The sequence below is a fragment of the Lemur catta genome, chromosome 7 (assembly GCF_020740605.2).
Source record: "Lemur catta isolate mLemCat1 chromosome 7, mLemCat1.pri, whole genome shotgun sequence".
Lineage (NCBI taxonomy): Eukaryota > Metazoa > Chordata > Mammalia > Primates > Lemuridae > Lemur > Lemur catta.
In genome coordinates, this window is record NC_059134.1 from 5,051,505 (window position 1) to 5,071,953 (window position 20,449).

A 20,449-nucleotide genomic window follows, 5' to 3' on the forward strand; every position below is an offset into this window, starting at 1 on the left:
CCTAGGGCTGATGCTAACCCTAACCCTAACACTATCCTAGGGCTGATGCTAACCCTAACCCTAACCCTAACACTATCCTAGGGCTGATGCTAACCCTAACCCTAACACTATCCTAGGCCTGATGATAACCCTAACCATAACCCTAACACTATCCTAGGGCTGATGCTAACCCTAACCCTATCCCTAACACTATCCTTGGGCTCATGCTAACCCTAACCCTAACACTATAATAGGCCTGATGATAACCCTAACCCTAACCCTAACACTATCGTAGGGTTTATGTTAACCCTAACCCTAACACAATCCTAGGGCTGATGCTAACCCTAACCCTAACCCTAACACTATCCTAGGGCGGATGCTAACCCTAACCCTAACCCTAACACTATCCTAGGGCTGATGCTAACCCTAACACTAACACTATCCTAGGGCTGATGCTAACCCTAACCCTAACCCTAACATTATCCTAGGGCTGATGCTAACCCTAACCCTAACTCTAACACTATCTTAGGGCTGAGGCTAACCCTAACCCTAACACTATCCTACGGCTGATGCTAACCCTAACCCTAACCCTAACACTATCCTAGGGCTGATGCTAACCCTAACCCTAGCACTATCCTAGGCCTGATGCTAACCCTAAACCTAACCCTGACACTATCCTAGGGCTGATGCTAACCCTAACCCTAACACTATCCTAGGGCTGATGCTAACCCTAACCCTAACCCTAACACTATCCTAGGGCTGATGCTAACCCTAACGCTAACCCTAACACTATCCTAGGGGTGATGCTAACCCTAACCCTAACCCTAACACTATCCTAGGGCTGATGCTAACCCTAACCCTAACCCAAACACTATCCTAGGGTTGATGCTAACCCTAACCCTAACACTATCCTAGGGCTGATGCTAACCCTAACCCTAACCCTAACACTATCCTTGGGCTGATGCTAACCCTAACCCTAACACTATCCTTGGCCTGATGCTAACCCTAATCCTAACCCTAACACTATCCTAGGGCTGATGCTAACCCTAACCCTAACACTATCCTAGGGCTGATGCTAAACCTAACCATAACCTAACACTATCCTAGGGCTGATGCTCACCCTAACCCTAACCCTAACACTATCCTAGGGCTGATGCTAACCCTAACCCTAACACTATTCTAGGTCTGATGCTAACCCTAACCCTAACACTATCCTAGGGCTGATGCTAACCCTAACCCTAACCCTAACACTATCCTACGGCTGATGCTAACCCTAACCCTAACCCAAACACTATCCTAGGGTTGATGCTAACCCTAACACTAACACTATCCTAGGGCTGATGCTAACCCTAACCCTAACCCTAACACTATCCTTGGGCTGATGCTAACCCTAACCCTAACACTATCCTGGACCTGATGCTAACCCTAACCCTAAGGCTAACACTATCCTAGGGCTGATGCGAACCCTAAACCTAACACTATCCTTGGGCTGATGCTAACCCTAACCCTAACCCTAACACTATCCTAGGGCAGATGCTAACCCTAACGCTAACCCTAACACTATCCTTGAACTGATGCTAACCCTAACCCTAACCCTAACACTATCCTAGGCATGATGCTAACCCTAACCCTAACCCTAACACTATCCTAGGGCTGATGCTAACCCTAACCCTAACACTATCCTAGGCCTGATGATAACCCTAACCCTAACCCTGACACTATCCTAGGGCTGATGCTAAACCTAACCCTAACACTGTCCTAGGGCTGATGCTAACCCTAACCCTAACTCTAACACTATCCTAGGGCTGATGCTAACCGTAACCCTAACACTATCCTAGGCCTGATGATAACACTAACCCTAACCCTAACACTATCCTAGGGCTGATGCTAACCCTAACCCTAACACTATCCTAGAGCTGATGCTAACCCTAACCCTAACCCTAACACTATCCTAGGGCGGATGCTAACCCTAACCCTAACCGTAACACTATCCTAGGGCTGATGCTAACCCTAACACTAACACTATCCTAGGGCTGATGCTAACCCTAACCCTAACCCAAACATTATCCTAGGGCGGATGCTAACCCTAACCCTAACCCTAACACTATCCTAGGGCTGATGCTAACCCTAACACTAACACTATACTAGGCCTGATGCTTACCCTAACCCTAACCCGGACACTATCCTAGGGCTGATGCTAACCCTAACACTAACACTATCCTAGGGCTGATGCTAACCCTAACCCTAACCCTAACATTATCCTAGGGCTGATGCTAACCCTAACCCTAACTCTAACACTATCTTAGGGCTGAGGCTAACCCTAACCCTAACACTGACCTACGGCTGATGCTAACCCTAACCCTAACCCTAACACTATCCTAGGGCTGATGCTAACCCTAACCCTAACACTATCCTAGGCCTGATGCTAACCCTAACCCTAACCCTAACACTCTCCAAGGGCTGATGCTAACCCTAACCCTAACCCTAACACTATCCTAGGGCTGATGCTAACCCTAACCCTAACACTATCCTAGGGCTGATGCAAACCCTAACCCTAACCCTAACACTATCCTAGGGTTGATGCTAACCCTAACCCTAACACTATCCTAGGGCTGATGCTAACCCTAACCCTAACCCTAACACTGTCCTAGGGCTGATGCTAACCCTAACCCTAACACTATCCTAGGGCTGATGCTAACCCTAACCCTAACCTTAACACTAACCTAGGGCTGATGCTAACCCTAACCCTAACACTATCCTAGGGCTGATGCTAACCCTAACCCTAACCTTAACACTATCCTAGGGCTGATGCTAACCCTAATCCTAACACTATCCTAGGGCTGATGCTCACCCTAACCCTAACCCTGACACTATACTAGGGCTGATGCTAACCCTAACAGTAACACTATCCTAGGGCTGATGCTAACCCTAACCCTAACCCTAACACTATCCTAGGGCTGATGCTAAACCTAACCCTAACCCAAACACTATCCTAGGGTTGATGCTAACCCTAACCCTAACACTATCCTAGGGCTGATGCTAACCCTAACCCTAACCCTAACACTATCCTTGGGCTGATGCTAACCCTAACCCTAACACTATCCTGGGCCTGATGCTAACCCTAACCCTAACCCTAAAACTATCCTAGGGCTGATGCTAACCCTAACCCTAACACTATCCTTGGGCTGATGCTAACCCTAACCCTAACCCTAACACTATCCTAGGGCAGATGCTAACCCTAACGCTAACCCTAACACTATCCTTGAACTGATGGAACCCTAACCCTAACCCTAACACTATCCTAGGCCTGATGATAACCCTAACTCTAACCCTAACACTATCCTAGGGTTTATGTTAACCCTAACCCTAACACTATCCTAGGGCTGATGCTAACCCTAACACTAACACTATCCTAGGGCTGATGCTAACCCTAACACTAACACTATCCTAGGGCTGATGCTAACCCTAACCCTAACCCTAACATTATCCTAGGGCGGATGCTAACCCTAACCCTAACCCTAACCCTATCCTAGGGCTGATGCTAACCCTAACACTAACACTATCCTAGGCCTGATGCTAACCCTAACCCTATCCCTGACACTATCCTAGGGCTGATGCTAACCCTAACCCTAACACTATCCTGGGTCTGATGCTAACCCTAACACTAACACTATCCTAGGGCTGATGCTAACCCTAACCCTAACCCTAACACTCTCCAAGGGCTGATGCTAACCCTAACCCTAACCCTAACACTATCCTAGGGCTGATGCTAACCCTAACCCTAACTCTAACACTATCTTAGGGCTGAGGCTAACCCTAACCCTAACACTATCCTACGGCTGATGATAACCCTAACCCTAACCCTAACACTATCCTAGGGCTGATGCTAACCCTAACCCTAACACTATCGTAGGCCTGATGCTAACCCTAACCCTAACCCTAACACCATCCTAGGGCTGATGATAACCCTAACCCTAACACTATCCTAGGGCTGATGCTAACCCTAACCCTAACCCTAACACTATCCTAGGGCTGATGCTAACCCTAACCCTAACACTATCCTAGGCCTGATGATAACCCTAACCCTAACCCTAACACTATCCTAGGGCTGATGCTAACCCTAACCCTAACACTATCCTAGGGCTGATGCTAACCCTAACCCTAACCCTAACACTATCCTAAGTCTGATGCTAACCCTAGACCTCACACTATACTAGGCCTGATGATAACCATAACCCTAACCTTAACACTATCCTAGGGCTGATGCTAACCCTATCCCTAACCCTAACACTATCCTAGAGCTGATGCTAACCCTAACCCTAACACTATCCTAGGCCTGATGATAACCCTAACCCTAACCCTGACACTATCCTAGGGCTGATGCTAACCCTAACCCTAACACTATCCTAGGGCTGATGCTAAGCCTAACCCTAACCCTAACACTATCCTAGGCCTGATGCTAACCCTATCCCTACCCCTAACACTCTCCTAGGGCTGAGGCTAACCCTAACCCTAACACTATCCTAGGGCTGATGCTAACCCTAACCCTAACCCTAACACTATCCTTGGGCTGATGCTAACCCTAACCCTAACACTATCCATGGGCTGATGCTAACCCTAACCCTAACCCTAACACTATCCTAGGGCAGATGCTAACCCTAACGCTAACCCTAACACTATCCTTGAACTGATGCTAACCCTAACCCTAACCCTAACACTATCCTAGGCCTGATGATAACCCTAACCCTAACGCTAACACTATCCTAGCGTTTATGTTAACCCTAACCCTAACACTATCCTAGGGCTGATGCTAACCCTAACCCTAACCCTAACACTATCCTAGGGCGGATGCTAACCCTAACCTTAACCCTAACATTATCCTAGGGCTGATGCTAACCCTAACACTAACACTATCCTAGGGCTGATGCTAACCCTAACCATAACCCTAACATTATCCTAGGGCGGATGCTAACCCTAACCCTAACCCTAACACTATCCTAGGGCTGATGCTAACCCTAACACTAACACTATACTAGGCCTGATGCTAACCCTAACCCTAACCCAGACACTATCCTAGGGCTGATGCTAACCCTAACCCTAACACTATCCTAGGGCTGATGCTAACCCTAACACTAACACTATCCTAGGGCTGATGCTAACCCTAACCCTAACACTAACACTCTCCAAGGGCTGATGCTAACCCTAACCCTAACCCTAACACTATCCTAGGGCTGATGCTAACCCTAACCCTAACTCTAACACTATCTTAGGGCTGAGGCTAACCCTAACCCTAACACTATCCTACGGCTGATGATAACCCTAACCCTAACCCTAACACTATCCTAGGGCTGATGCTAACCCTAACCCTAACACTATCCTAGGCCTGATGATAACCCTAACCCTAACCCTGACACTATCCTAGCGCTGATGCTAACCCTAACCCTAACACTATCCTAGGGCTGATGCTAACCCTAACCTTAACCCTAACACTATCCTAGGCCTGATGCTAACTATATCCCTAACCCTAACACTCTCCTAGGGCTGAGGCTAACCCTAACCCTAACACTATCCTAGGGCTGATGCTAACCCTAACCCTAACCCAAACACTATCCTAGGGTTGATGCTATCCCTAACCCTAACACTATCCTAGGGCTGATGCTAACCCTAACCTTAACCCTAACACTATCCTGGGCCTGATGCTAACCCTAACCCTAACCCTAACACTATCCTAGGGCTGATGCTAACCCTAACCCTAACACTATCCTTGGGCTGATGCTAACCCTAACCCTAACCCTAACAATATCCTAGGGCAGATGCTAACCCTAACCCTAACCCTAACACTATCCTTTGGCTGATGCTAACCCTAACCCTAACACTATCCTGGGCCTGATGCTAACCCTAACCCTAACCCTAACACTATCCTAGGGCTGATGCTAACCCTAACCCTAACACTATCCTTGGGCTGATGCTAACCCTAACCCTAACCCTAACAATATCCTAGGGCAGTTGCTAACCCTAACGCTAACCCTAACACTATCCTTGAACTGATGCTAACCCTAACCCTAACCCTAACACTATCCTAGGCCTGGTGATAACCCTAACCCTAACCCTAACACTATCCTAGCCCTGATGATAACCCTAACCCTAACACTATCCTAGGGTTTATGTTAATCCTAACCCTAACACTATCCTAGGGCTGATGCTAACCCTAACCCTAACCCTAACACTATCCTAGGGCTGATGCTAACCCTAACCCTAACACTGTCCTACGGCTGATGCTAACCCTAACCCTAACCCTAACACTATCCTAGGGCTGATGCTAACCCTAACCCTAACACTATCCTAGGGCTGATTCTAACCCTAACCCTAACCCTAACACTATCCTAGGGCTGATGCTAACCCTAACCCTAACACTATCCTAGGCCTTATGATAACCCTAACCCTAACCCTAACACTATCCTAGGACTGATGCTAACCCTAACCCTAACCCTAACACTATCCTAGGGCTGATGCTAAACTTAACCCTAACCCTATCACTATCCTACCGTAACCCTAACACAATCCTAGGCCTGATGCTAACCCTAACCCTTACCCTAACACTATCCTAGGGCTGAGGCTAAACCTAACCATAACCCTAACACTATCCTAGGGCTGATGCTAACCCTAATCCTAACCCTCACACTATCCTAGGGCTGATGCTAACCCTAACCCGAACACTATCTTAGGCCTGATGCTAACCCTAACCCTAACACTATCCTAGGGCTGATGCTAACCCTAACCCTAACCCTCACACTATCCTAGGCCTGATGCTAACCCTATCCCTAACCCTAACACTCTCCTAGGGCTGAGGCTAACTCTAACCCTAACACTATCATAGGGCTGATGCTAACCCTAACCCTAACCCAAACACTATCCTAGGGTTGATGCTAACCCTAACCCGAACACTATCCTGGGCCTGATGCTAAACCTAACCCTAACCCCAACACTATCCTAGGGCTGATGCTAACCCTAACCCTAACACTATCCTTGGGCTGATGCTAACCATAACCCTAACTCTAACACTATCCTAGGGCAGATGCTAACCCTAACGCTAACCCTAACACTATCCTTGAACTGATGCTAACCCTAACCCTAACCCTAACACTATCCTAGGCCTGATGATAGCCCTAACCTTAACCCTAACACTATCCTAGGGTTTATGTTAACCCTAACCCTAACACTATCCTAGGGCTGATGCTAACCCTAACCCTAACCCTAACACGATCCTAGGGCTGATGCTAACCCTAACCCTAACACTATCTTAGGGCTGATGCTAACCCTAATCCTAACCCTAACACTATCCTAGGGCTGATGCTAACCCTAACGCTAACCCTAACACTATCCTTGAACTGATGCTAACCCTAACCCTAACGCTAAGACTATCCTAGGCCTGATGATAACCCTAACCCTAGCCCTAACACTATCCTAGGGCTGATGCTAACCCTAACCCTAACACTATCCTAGGGCTGATGCTAACCCTAACCCTAACCCTAACACTATCCTAGGGCTGATGGTAACCCTAACCCTAACGCTAACACTATCCTTGGGCTGATTCTAACCGTAACCCTAACACTATCCTAGGCCTGATGCTAACCCTAACCCTCACCCTAACACTATCCTAGGGCTGATGCTAAACCTAACCATAACCCTAACACTATCCTAGGCCTGATGCTAACCTTAACCCTAACCCTAACACTATCCTAGGGCTGATGCTAACCCTAACCCTAACACTATCCTGGGGCTGATGCTAACCCTAACCCTAACCCTAACTTTATCCTAGGGCTGATGCTAACCCCAACGCTAACCCTAACACTATCCTAGGGGTGATGCTAACCCTAACCCTAACCCTAACACTATCCTAGGGATGATGCTAACCCTAACCCTAACCCAAACACTATCCTAGGGTTGATGCTAACCCTTATCCTAACACTATCCTAGGGCTGATGCTAACCCTAACCCTCACCCTAACACTATCCTAGGGCTGATGCTAACCCTAACCCTAACCCTAACACAATCCTTGGGCTCATGCTAACCCTAACCCTAACACTATAATAGGCCTGATGATAACCCTAACCCTAACCCTAACACTATCCTAGGGTTTATGTTAACCCTAACCCTAACACTATCCTAGGGCTGATGCTAACCCTAACCCTAACCCTAACACTATCCTAGGGCGGATGCTAACCCTAACCCTAACCCTAACACTATCCTAGGGCTGATGCTAACCCTAACACTAACACAATCCTAGGGCTGATGCTAACCCTAACCCTAACACTAACATTATCCTAGGGCTGATGCTAACCCTAACCCTAACTCTAACACTATCTTAGGGCTGAGGCTAACCCTAACCCTAACACTATCCTACGGCTGATGCTAACCCTAACCCTAACCCTAACACTATCCTAGGGCTGATGCTAACCCTAACCCTAACACTATCCTAGGCCTGATGCTAACCCTAACCCTAACCCTAACACTATCCTAGGGCTGATGCTAACCCTAACCCTAACACTATCCTAGGGCTGATGCTAACCCTAACCCTAACCCTAACACTATCCTAGGGCTGATGCTAACCCTAACGCTAACCCTAACACTATCCTAGGGGTGATGCTAACCCTAACCCTAACCCTAACACTATCCTAGGGCTGATGCTAACCCTAACCCTAACCCAAACACTATCCTAGGGTTGATGCTAACCCTAACCCTAACACTATCCTAGGGCTGATGCTAACCCTAACCCTAACCCTAACACTATCCTTGAACTGATGCTAACCCTAACCCTAACCCTAACACTATCCTAGGCCTGATGATAACCCTAACCCTAACGCTAACACTATCCTAGCGTTTATGTTAACCCTAACCCTAACACTATCCTAGGGCTGATGCTAACCCTAACCCTAACCCTAACACTATCCTAGGGCGGATGCTAACCCTAACCTTAACCCTAACATTATCCTAGGGCTGATGCTAACCCTAACACTAACACTATCCTAGGGCTGATGCTAACCCTAACCATAACCCTAACATTATCCTAGGGCGGATGCTAACCCTAACCCTAACCCTAACACTATCCTAGGGCTGATGCTAACCCTAACACTAACACTATACTAGGCCTGATGCTAACCCTAACCCTAACCCAGACACTATCCTAGGGCTGATGCTAACCCTAACCCTAACACTATCCTAGGGCTGATGCTAACCCTAACACTAACACTATCCTAGGGCTGATGCTAACCCTAACCCTAACACTAACACTCTCCAAGGGCTGATGCTAACCCTAACCCTAACCCTAACACTATCCTAGGGCTGATGCTAACCCTAACCCTAACTCTAACACTATCTTAGGGCTGAGGCTAACCCTAACCCTAACACTATCCTACGGCTGATGATAACCCTAACCCTAACCCTAACACTATCCTAGGGCTGATGCTAACCCTAACCCTAACACTATCCTAGGCCTGATGATAACCCTAACCCTAACCCTGACACTATCCTAGCGCTGATGCTAACCCTAACCCTAACACTATCCTAGGGCTGATGCTAACCCTAACCTTAACCCTAACACTATCCTAGGCCTGATGCTAACTATATCCCTAACCCTAACACTCTCCTAGGGCTGAGGCTAACCCTAACCCTAACACTATCCTAGGGCTGATGCTAACCCTAACCCTAACCCAAACACTATCCTAGGGTTGATGCTATCCCTAACCCTAACACTATCCTAGGGCTGATGCTAACCCTAACCTTAACCCTAACACTATCCTGGGCCTGATGCTAACCCTAACCCTAACCCTAACACTATCCTAGGGCTGATGCTAACCCTAACCCTAACACTATCCTTGGGCTGATGCTAACCCTAACCCTAACCCTAACAATATCCTAGGGCAGATGCTAACCCTAACCCTAACCCTAACACTATCCTTTGGCTGATGCTAACCCTAACCCTAACACTATCCTGGGCCTGATGCTAACCCTAACCCTAACCCTAACACTATCCTAGGGCTGATGCTAACCCTAACCCTAACACTATCCTTGGGCTGATGCTAACCCTAACCCTAACCCTAACAATATCCTAGGGCAGTTGCTAACCCTAACGCTAACCCTAACACTATCCTTGAACTGATGCTAACCCTAACCCTAACCCTAACACTATCCTAGGCCTGGTGATAACCCTAACCCTAACCCTAACACTATCCTAGCCCTGATGATAACCCTAACCCTAACACTATCCTAGGGTTTATGTTAATCCTAACCCTAACACTATCCTAGGGCTGATGCTAACCCTAACCCTAACCCTAACACTATCCTAGGGCTGATGCTAACCCTAACCCTAACACTGTCCTACGGCTGATGCTAACCCTAACCCTAACCCTAACACTATCCTAGGGCTGATGCTAACCCTAACCCTAACACTATCCTAGGGCTGATGCTAACCCTAACCCTAACCCTAACACTATCCTAGGGCTGATGCTAACCCTAACCCTAACACTATCCTAGGCCTTATGATAACCCTAACCCTAACCCTAACACTATCCTAGGACTGATGCTAACCCTAACCCTAACCCTAACACTATCCTAGGGCTGATGCTAAACTTAACCCTAACCCTATCACTATCCTACCGTAACCCTAACACAATCCTAGGCCTGATGCTAACCCTAACCCTTACCCTAACACTATCCTAGGGCTGAGGCTAAACCTAACCATAACCCTAACACTATCCTAGGGCTGATGCTAACCCTAATCCTAACCCTCACACTATCCTAGGGCTGATGCTAACCCTAACCCGAACACTATCTTAGGCCTGATGCTAACCCTAACCCTAACACTATCCTAGGGCTGATGCTAACCCTAACCCTAACCCTCACACTATCCTAGGCCTGATGCTAACCCTATCCCTAAACCTAACACTCTCCTAGGGCTGAGGCTAACTCTAACCCTAACACTATCATAGGGCTGATGCTAACCCTAACCCTAACCCAAACACTATCCTAGGGTTGATGCTAACCCTAACCCGAACACTATCCTGGGCCTGATGCTAAACCTAACCCTAACCCCAACACTATCCTAGGGCTGATGCTAACCCTAATCCTAACCCTCACACTATCCTAGGGCTGATGCTAACCCTAACCCGAACACTATCTTAGGCCTGATGCTAACCCTAACCCTAACACTATCCTAGGGCTGATGCTAACCCTAACCCTAACACTATTCTAGGCCTGATGCTAACCCTAACCCTAACCCTAACACTATCCTAGGGCTGATGCTAACCCTAACCCTAACACTATCCTAGGGCTGATGCTAACCCTAACCCTAACCCTAACACTATCCTAGGGCTGATGCTAACCCTAACGCTAACCCTAACACTATCCTAGGGGTGATGCTAACCCTAACCCTAACCCTAACACTATCCTAGGGCTGATGCTAACCCTAACCCTAACCCAAACTCTATCCTAGGGTTGATGCTAACCCTAACCCTAACACTATCCTAGGGCTGATGCTAACCCTAACCCTAACCCTAACACTATCCTTGGGCTGATGCTAACCCTAACCCTAACACTATCCTTGGCCTGATGCTAACCCTAATCCTAACCCTAACACTAACCTAGGGCTGATGCTAACCCTAACCCTAACACTATCCTAGGGCTGATGCTAAACCTAACCATAACCCTAACACTATCCTAGGGCTGATGCTCACCCTAACCCTAACCCTAACACTATCCTAGGGCTGATGCTAACCCTAACCCTAACACTATCCTAGGTCTGATGCTAACCCTAACCCTAACACTATCCTAGGGCTGATGCTAACCCTAACCCTAACCCTAACACTATCCTAGGCCTGATGCTAACCCTATCCCTAACCCTAACACTCTCCTAGGGCTGAGGCTAACCCTAACCCTAACACTATCCTACGGCTGATGCTAACCCTACCCCTAACCCAAACACTATCCTAGGGTTGATGCTAACCCTAACACTAACACTATCCTAGGGCTGATGCTAACCCTAACCCTAACCCTAACACTATCCTTGGGCTGATGCTAACCCTAACCCTAACACTATCCTGGGCCTGATGCTAACCCTAACCCTAAGGCTAACACTATCCTAGGGCTGATGCTAACCCTAAACCTAACACTATCCTTGGGCTGATGCTAACCCTAACCCTAACCCTAACACTATCCTACGGCTGATGCTAACCCTAAACCTAACACTATCCTTGGGCTGATGCTAACCCTAACCCTAACCCTAACACTATCCTAGGGCAGATGCTAACCCTAATGCTAACCCTAACACTATCCTTGAACTGATGCTAACCCTAACCCTAACTCTAACACTATCCTAGGCATGATGCTAACCCTAACACTAACCCTAACACTATCCTAGGGCTGATGCTAACCCTAACCCTAACACTATCCTAGGCCTGATGATAACCCTAACCCTAACCCTGACACTATCCTTGGGCTGATGCTAAACCTAACCCTAACACTATCCTAGGGCTGATGCTAACCCTAACCCTGACCCTAACACTATCCTAGGGCTGATGCTAACCGTAACCCTAACACTATCCTAGGCCTGATGATAACACTAACCCTAACCCTAACACTATCCTAGGGCTGATGCTAACCCTAACCCTAACACTATCCTAGGGCTGATGCTAACCCTAACCCTAACCCTAACACTATCCTAGGGCGGATGCTAACCCTAACCCTAACCCTAACACTATCCTAGGGCTGATGCTAACCCTAACACTAACACTATCCTAGGGCTGATTCTAACCCTAACCCTAACCCTAACATTATCCTAGGGCTGATGCTAACCCTAACCCTAACTCTAACACTATCTTAGGGCTGAGGCTAACCCTAACCCTAACACTATCCTACGGCTGATGATAACCCAAACCCTAACCCTAACACTATCCTAGGGCTGATGCTAACCCTAACCCTAACACTATCCTAGGCCTGATGATAACCCTAACCCTAACCCTGACACTATCCTAGCGCTGATGCTAACCCTAACCCTAACACTATCCTAGGGCTGATGCTAACCCTATCCCTAACCCTAACACTATCCTAGGCCTGATGCTAACCCTATCCCTAACCCTAACACTCTCCTAGGGCTGAGGCTAACCCTAACCCTAACACTATCCTAGGGCTGATGCTAACCCTAACCCTAACCCAAACACTATCCTAGGGTTGATGCTAACCCTAACCCTAACACTATCCTAGGGCTGATGCTAACCCTAACCTTAACCCTAACACTATCCTTGGGCTGATGCTAACCCTAACCCTAACACTATCCTGGGCCTGATGCTAACCCTAACCCTAACCCTAACACTATCCTAGGGCTGATGCTAACCCTAACCCTAACACTATCCTTGGGCTGATGCTAACCCTAACCCTAACCCTAACAATATCCTAGGGCAGATGCTAACCCTAACCCTAACCCTAACACTATCCTTGGGCTGATGCTAACCCTAACTCTAACACTATCCTGGGCCTGATGCTAACCCTAACCCTAACCCTAACACTATCCTAGGGCTGATGCTAACCCTAACCCTAACACTATCCTTGGGCTGATGCTAACCCTAACCCTAACCCTAACAATATCCTAGGGCAGTTGCTAACCCTAACGCTAACCCTAACACTATGCTTGAACTGATGCTAACCCTAACCCTAACCCTAACACTATCCTAGGTCTGGTGATAACCCTAACCCTAACCCTAACACTATCCTAGGCCTGATGATAACCCTAACCCTAACCCTGACACTATCCTAGGGCTGATGCTAACCCTAACCCTAACAATATCCAAGGGCTGATGCTAACCCTAACCCTAACCCTAACACTATCCTAGGCCTGATGCTAACCCTATCCCTAACCCTAACACTCACCTAGGGCTGAGGCTAACCCTAACCCTAACACTATCCTAGGGCTGATGCTAACCCTAACCCTAACCCAAACACTATCCTAGGGTTGATGCTAACCCTAACCCTAACACTATCCTAGGGCTGATGCTAACCCTAACCCTAACCCTAACACTATCCTTGGGCTGATGCTAACCCTAACCCTAACACTATCCTGGGCTTGATGCTAACCCTAACCCTAACCCTAACACTATCCTAGGGCTGATGCTAACCCTAACCGTAACACTATCCTTGGGCTGCTGCTAACCATAACCCTAACCCTAACAATATCCTAGGGCAGATGCTAACCATAACCCTAACCCTAACACTATCCTTGGGCTGATGCTAACCCTAACCCTAACACTATCCTGGGCCTGATGCTAACCCTAACCCTAACCCTAACACTATCCTAGGGCTGATGCTAACCCTAACCCTAACACTATCCTTGGGCTGATGCTAACCCTAACCCTAAGCCTAACATTATCCTAGGGCAGATGCTAACCCTAACGCTAACCCTAACACTATCCTTGAACTGATGCTAACCCTAACCCTAACCCTAACACTATCCTAGCCCTGATGATAACCCTAACCCTAACACTATCCTAGGGCTGATGCTAACCCTAACCCTAACACTATCCTAGGGCTGATGCTAACCCTAACCCTAACCCTAACACTATCCTAGGGCGGATGCTAACCCTAACCTTAACCCTAACACTATCCTAGTGCTGATGCTAACCCTAACACTAACACTATCCTACGGCTGCTGCTAACCTTAACCCTAACCCTAACATTATCCTAGGGCTGATGCTAACCCTAACCCTAACTCTAACACTATCTTAGGGCTTAGGCTAACCCTAACCCTAACACTATCCTAGGGCTGATGCTAACCCTGACCCTAACCCTAACACTATCCTAGGGCTGATGCTAAACCTAACCCTAACACTATCCTAGGGCTGATGCTAACCCTAACCCTAACCCTAACACTATCCTAGGGCTGATGCTAACCCTAACCCTAACACTATCCTAGGGCTGATGCTATCCCTAACCCTAACCCTAACACTATCCTAGGGCTGATGCTAACCCTAAACCTAACACTATCCTAGGCCTGATGATAACCCTAACCCTAACCCTAACACTATCCTAGGGCTGATGCTAACCCTAACACTAACCCTAACACTATCCTTGGGCTCATGCTAACCCTAACCCTAACACTATAATAGGCCTGATGATAACCCTAACCCTAACCCTAACACTATCCTAGGGTTTATGTTAACCCTAACCCTAACACTATCCTAGGGCTGATGCTAACCCTAACCCTAACCCTAACACTATCCTAGGGCTGATGCTAACCCTAACACTAACACTATCCTAGGGCTGATGCTAACCCTAACCCTAACCCTAACATTATCCTAGGGCTGATGCTAACCCTAACCCTAACTCTAACACTATCTTAGGGCTGAGGCTAACCCTAACCCTAACACTGTCCTACGGCTGATGCTAACCCTAACCCTAACCCTAACACTATCCTAGGGCTGATGCTAACCCTAACCCTAACACTATCCTAGGCCTGATGCTAACCCTAACCCTAACCCTAACACTATCCTAGGGCTGATGCTAACCCTAACCCTAACACTATCCTGGGGCTGATGCTAACCCTAACCCTAACCCTAACACTATCCTAGGGCTGATGCTAACCCCAACGCTAACCCTAACACTATCCTAGAGGTGATGCTAACCCTAACCCTAACCCTAACACTATCCTACGGCTGATGCTAACCCTAACCCTAACCCAAACACTATCCTAGGGTTGATGCTAACCCTAATCCTAACACTATCCTAGGGCTGATGCTAACCCTAACCCTAACCCTAACACTATCCTAGGGCTGATGCTAACCCTAACCCTAACCCTAACACAATCCTTGGGCTCATGCTAACCCTAACCTAACACTATAATAGGCCTGATGATAACCCTAACCCTAAGCCTAACACTATCCTAGGGTTTATGTTAACCCTAACCGTAACACTATCCTAGGGCTGATGCTAACCCTAACCCTAACCCTAACACTATCCTAGGGCGGATGCTAACCCTAACCCTAACCCTAACACTATCCTAGGGCTGATGCTAACAATAACACTAACACTATCCTAGGGCTGATGCTAACCCTAACCCTAACCCTAACATTATCCTAGGGCTGATGCTAACCCTAACCCTAACTCTAACACTATCTTAGGGCTGAGGCTAACCCTAACCCTAACACTATCCTACGGCTGATGCTAACCCTAACCCTAACCCTAACACTATCCTAGGGCTGATGCTAACCCTAACCCTAACACTATCCTAGGCCTGATGCTAACCCTAACCCTAACCCTAACACTATCCTAGGGCTGATGCTAACCCTAACCCTAACACTATCCCAGGGCTGATGCTAACCCTAACCCTAATCCTAACACTACCCTAGGGCTGATGCTAACCCTAACGCTAACCCTAACACTATCCTAGGGTTGATGCTAACCCTAACCCTAACCCTAACACTATCCTAGGGCTGATGCTAACCCTAACCCTAACCCAAACACTATCCTAGGGTTGATGCTAACCCTAACCCTAACACTATCCTAGGGCTGATGCTAACCCTAACCCTAACCCTAACACTATCCTTGGCCTGATGCTAACCCTAATCCTAACCCTAACACTATCCTAGGGCTGATGCTAACCCTAACCCTAACACTATCCTAGGGCTGATGCTAAACCTAACCATAACCCTAACACTATCCTAGGGCTGATGCTCACCCTAACCCTAACCCTAACACTATCCTAGGGCTGATGCTAACCCTAACCCTAACACTATCCTAGGTCTGATGCAAACCCTAACCCTAACACTATCCTAGGGCTGATGCTAACCCTAACCCTAACCCTAACACTATCCTAGGCCTGATGCTAACCCTATCCCTAACCCTAACACTCTCCTAGGGCTGAGGCTAACCCTAACCCTAACACTATCCTACGGCTGATGCTAACCCTACCCCTAACCCAAACACTATCCTAGGGTTGATGCTAACCCTAACACTAACACTAACCTAGGGCTGATGCTAACCCTAACCCTAACCCTAACACTATCCTTGGGCTGATGCTAACCCTAACCCTAACACTATCCAGGGCCTGATGCTAACCCTAACCCTAAGGCTAACACTATCCTAGGGCTGATGCTAACCCTAAACCTAACACTATCCTTGGGCAGATGCTAACCCTAACCCTAACCCTAACACTATCCTAGGGCAGATGCTAACCCTAACCCTAACCCTAACACTATCCTAGGGCTGATGCTAACCCTAACCCTAACACTATCCTAGGCCTGATGATAACCCTAACCCTAACCCTGACACTATCCTAGGGCTGATGCTAAACCTAACCCTAACACTATCCTAGGGCTGATGCTAACCCTAACCCTGACCCTAACACTATCCTAGGGCTGATGCTAACCGTAACCCTAACACTATCCTAGGCCTGATGATAACACTAACTCTAACCCTAACACTATCCTAGGGCTGATGCTAACCCTAACCCTAACACTATCCTAGGGCTGATGCTAACCGTAACCCTGACCCTAACACTATCCTAGGGCTGATGCTAACCGTAACCCTAACACTATCCTAGGCCTGATGATAACACTAACTCTAACCCTAACACTATCCTAGGGCTGATGCTAACCCTAACCCTAACACTATCCTAGGGCTGATGCTAACCCTAACCCTAACCCTAACACTATCCTAGGGCGGATGCTAACCCTAACCCTAACCCTAACACTATCCTAGGGCTGATGCTAACCCTAACACTAACACTATCCTAGGGCTGATGCTAACCCTAACCCTAACCCTAACATTATCCTAGGGCGGATGCTAACCCTAATCCTAACCCTAACACTATCCTAGGGCTGATGCTAACCCTAACACTAACACTATACTAGGCCTGATGCTAACCCTAACCCTAACCCTGACACTATCCTAGGGCTGATGCTTACCCTAACCCTAACACTATCCTAGGGCTCATGCTAACCCTAACACTAACACTATCCTAGGGCTGATGCTAACCCTAACCCTAACACTAACACAATCCAAGGGCTGATGCTAACCCTAATCCTAACCCTAACACTATCCTAGGGCTGATGCTAACCCTAACCCTAACTCTAACACTATCTTAGTGCTGAGGCTAACCCTAACCCTAACACTATCCTACGGCTGATGATAACCCAAACCCTAACCCTAACACTATCCTAGGGCTGATGCTAACCCTAACCCTAACACTATCCTAGGCCTGATGATAACCCTAACCCTAACCCTGACACTATCCTAGGGCTGATGCTAACGCTAACCCTAACCCTAACACTATCCTTGGGCTGATGCTAACCCTAACCCTAACACTATCCTGGGCTTGATGCTAACCCTAACCCTAACCCTAACACTATCCTAGGGCTGATGCTAACCCTAACCGTAACATTATCCTTGGGCTGCTGCTAACCATAACCCTAACCCTAACAATATCCTAGGGCAGATGCTAACCATAACCCTAACCCTAACACTATCCTTGGGCTGATGCTAACCCTAACCCTAACACTATCCTGGGCCTGATGCTAACCCTAACCCTAACTCTAACACTATCCTAGGGCTGATGCTAACCCTAACCCTAACACTATCCTTGGGCTGATGCTAACCCTAACCCTAAGCCTAACATTATCCTAGGGCAGATGCTAACCCTAACGCTAACCCTAACACTATCCTTGAACTGATGCTAACCCTAACCCTAACCCTAACACTATCCTAGCCCTGATGATAACCCTAACCCTAACACTATCCTAGGGCTGATGCTAACCCTAACCCTAACACTATCCTAGGGCTGATGCTAACCCTAAACCTAACCCTAACACTATCCTAGGGCGGATGCTAACCCTAACCCTAACCCTAACACTATCCTAGTGCTGATGCTAACCCTAACACTAACATTATCCTACGGCTGCTGCTAACCTTAACCCTAACCCTAACATTATCGTAGGGCTGATGCTAACCCTAACCCTAACTCTAACACTATCTTAGGGCTTAGGCTAACCCTAACCCTAACACTATCCTAGGGCTGATGCTAACCCTGACCCTAACCCTAACACTATCCTAGGGCTGATGCTAAACCTAACCCTAACACTATCCTAGGGCTGATGCTAACCCTAACCCTAACCCTAACACTATCCTAGGGCTGATGCTAACCCTAACCCTAACCCTAACACTATCCTAGGGCTGATGCTAACCCTAACCCTAACACTATCCTAGGGCTGATGCTATCCCTAACCCTAACCCTAACACTATCCTAGGGCTGATGCTAACCCTAAACCTAACATTATCCTAGGCCTGATGATAACCCTAACCCTAACCCTAACACTATCCTAGGGCTGATGCTAACCCTAACACTAACCCTAACACTATCCTTGGGCTCATGCTAACCCTAACCCTAACACTATAATAGGCCTGATGATAACCCTAACCCTAACCCTAACACTATCCTAGGGTTTATGTTAACCCTAACCCTAACACTATCCTAGGGCTGATGCTAACCCTAACCCTAACCCTAACACTATCCTAGGGCTGATGCTAACCCTAACACTAACACTATCCTAGGGCTGATGCTAACCCTAACCCTAACCCTAACATTATCCTAGGGCTGATGCTAACCCTAACCCTAACTCTAACACTATCTTAGGGCTGAGGCTAACCCTAACCCTAACACTGTCCTACGGCTGATGCTAACCCTAACCCTAACCCTAACACTATCCTAGGGCTGATGCTAACCCTAACCCTAACACTATCCTAGGCCTGATGCTAACCCTAACCCTAACCCTAACACTATCCTAGGGCTGATGCTAACCCTAACCCTAACACTATCCTGGGGCTGATGCTAACCCTAACCCTAACCCTAACACTATCCTAGGGCTGATGCTAACCCCAACGCTAACCCTAACACTATCCTAGAGGTGATGCTAACCCTAACTCTAACCCTAACACTATCCTAGGGCTGATGCTAACCCTAACCCTAACCCAAACACTATCCTAGGGTTGATGCTAACCCTAATCCTAACACTATCCTAGGGCTGATGCTAACCCTAACCCTAACCCTAACACTATCCTAGGGCTGATGCGAACCCTAACCCTAACCCTAACACAATCCTTGGGCTCATGCTAACCCTAACCCTAACACTATAATAGGCCTGATGATAACCCTAACCCTAACCCTAACACTATCCTAGGGTTTATGTTAACCCTAACCCTAACACTATCCTAGGGCTGATGCTAACCCTAACCCTAACCCTAACACTATCCTAGGGCGGATGCTAACCCTAACCCTAACCCTAACACTATCCTAGGGCTGATGCTAACAATAACACTAACACTATCCTAGGGCTGATGCTAACCCTAACCCTAACCCTAACATTATCCTAGGGCTGATGCTAACCCTAACCCTAACTCTAACACTATCTTAGGGCTGAGGCTAACCCTAACC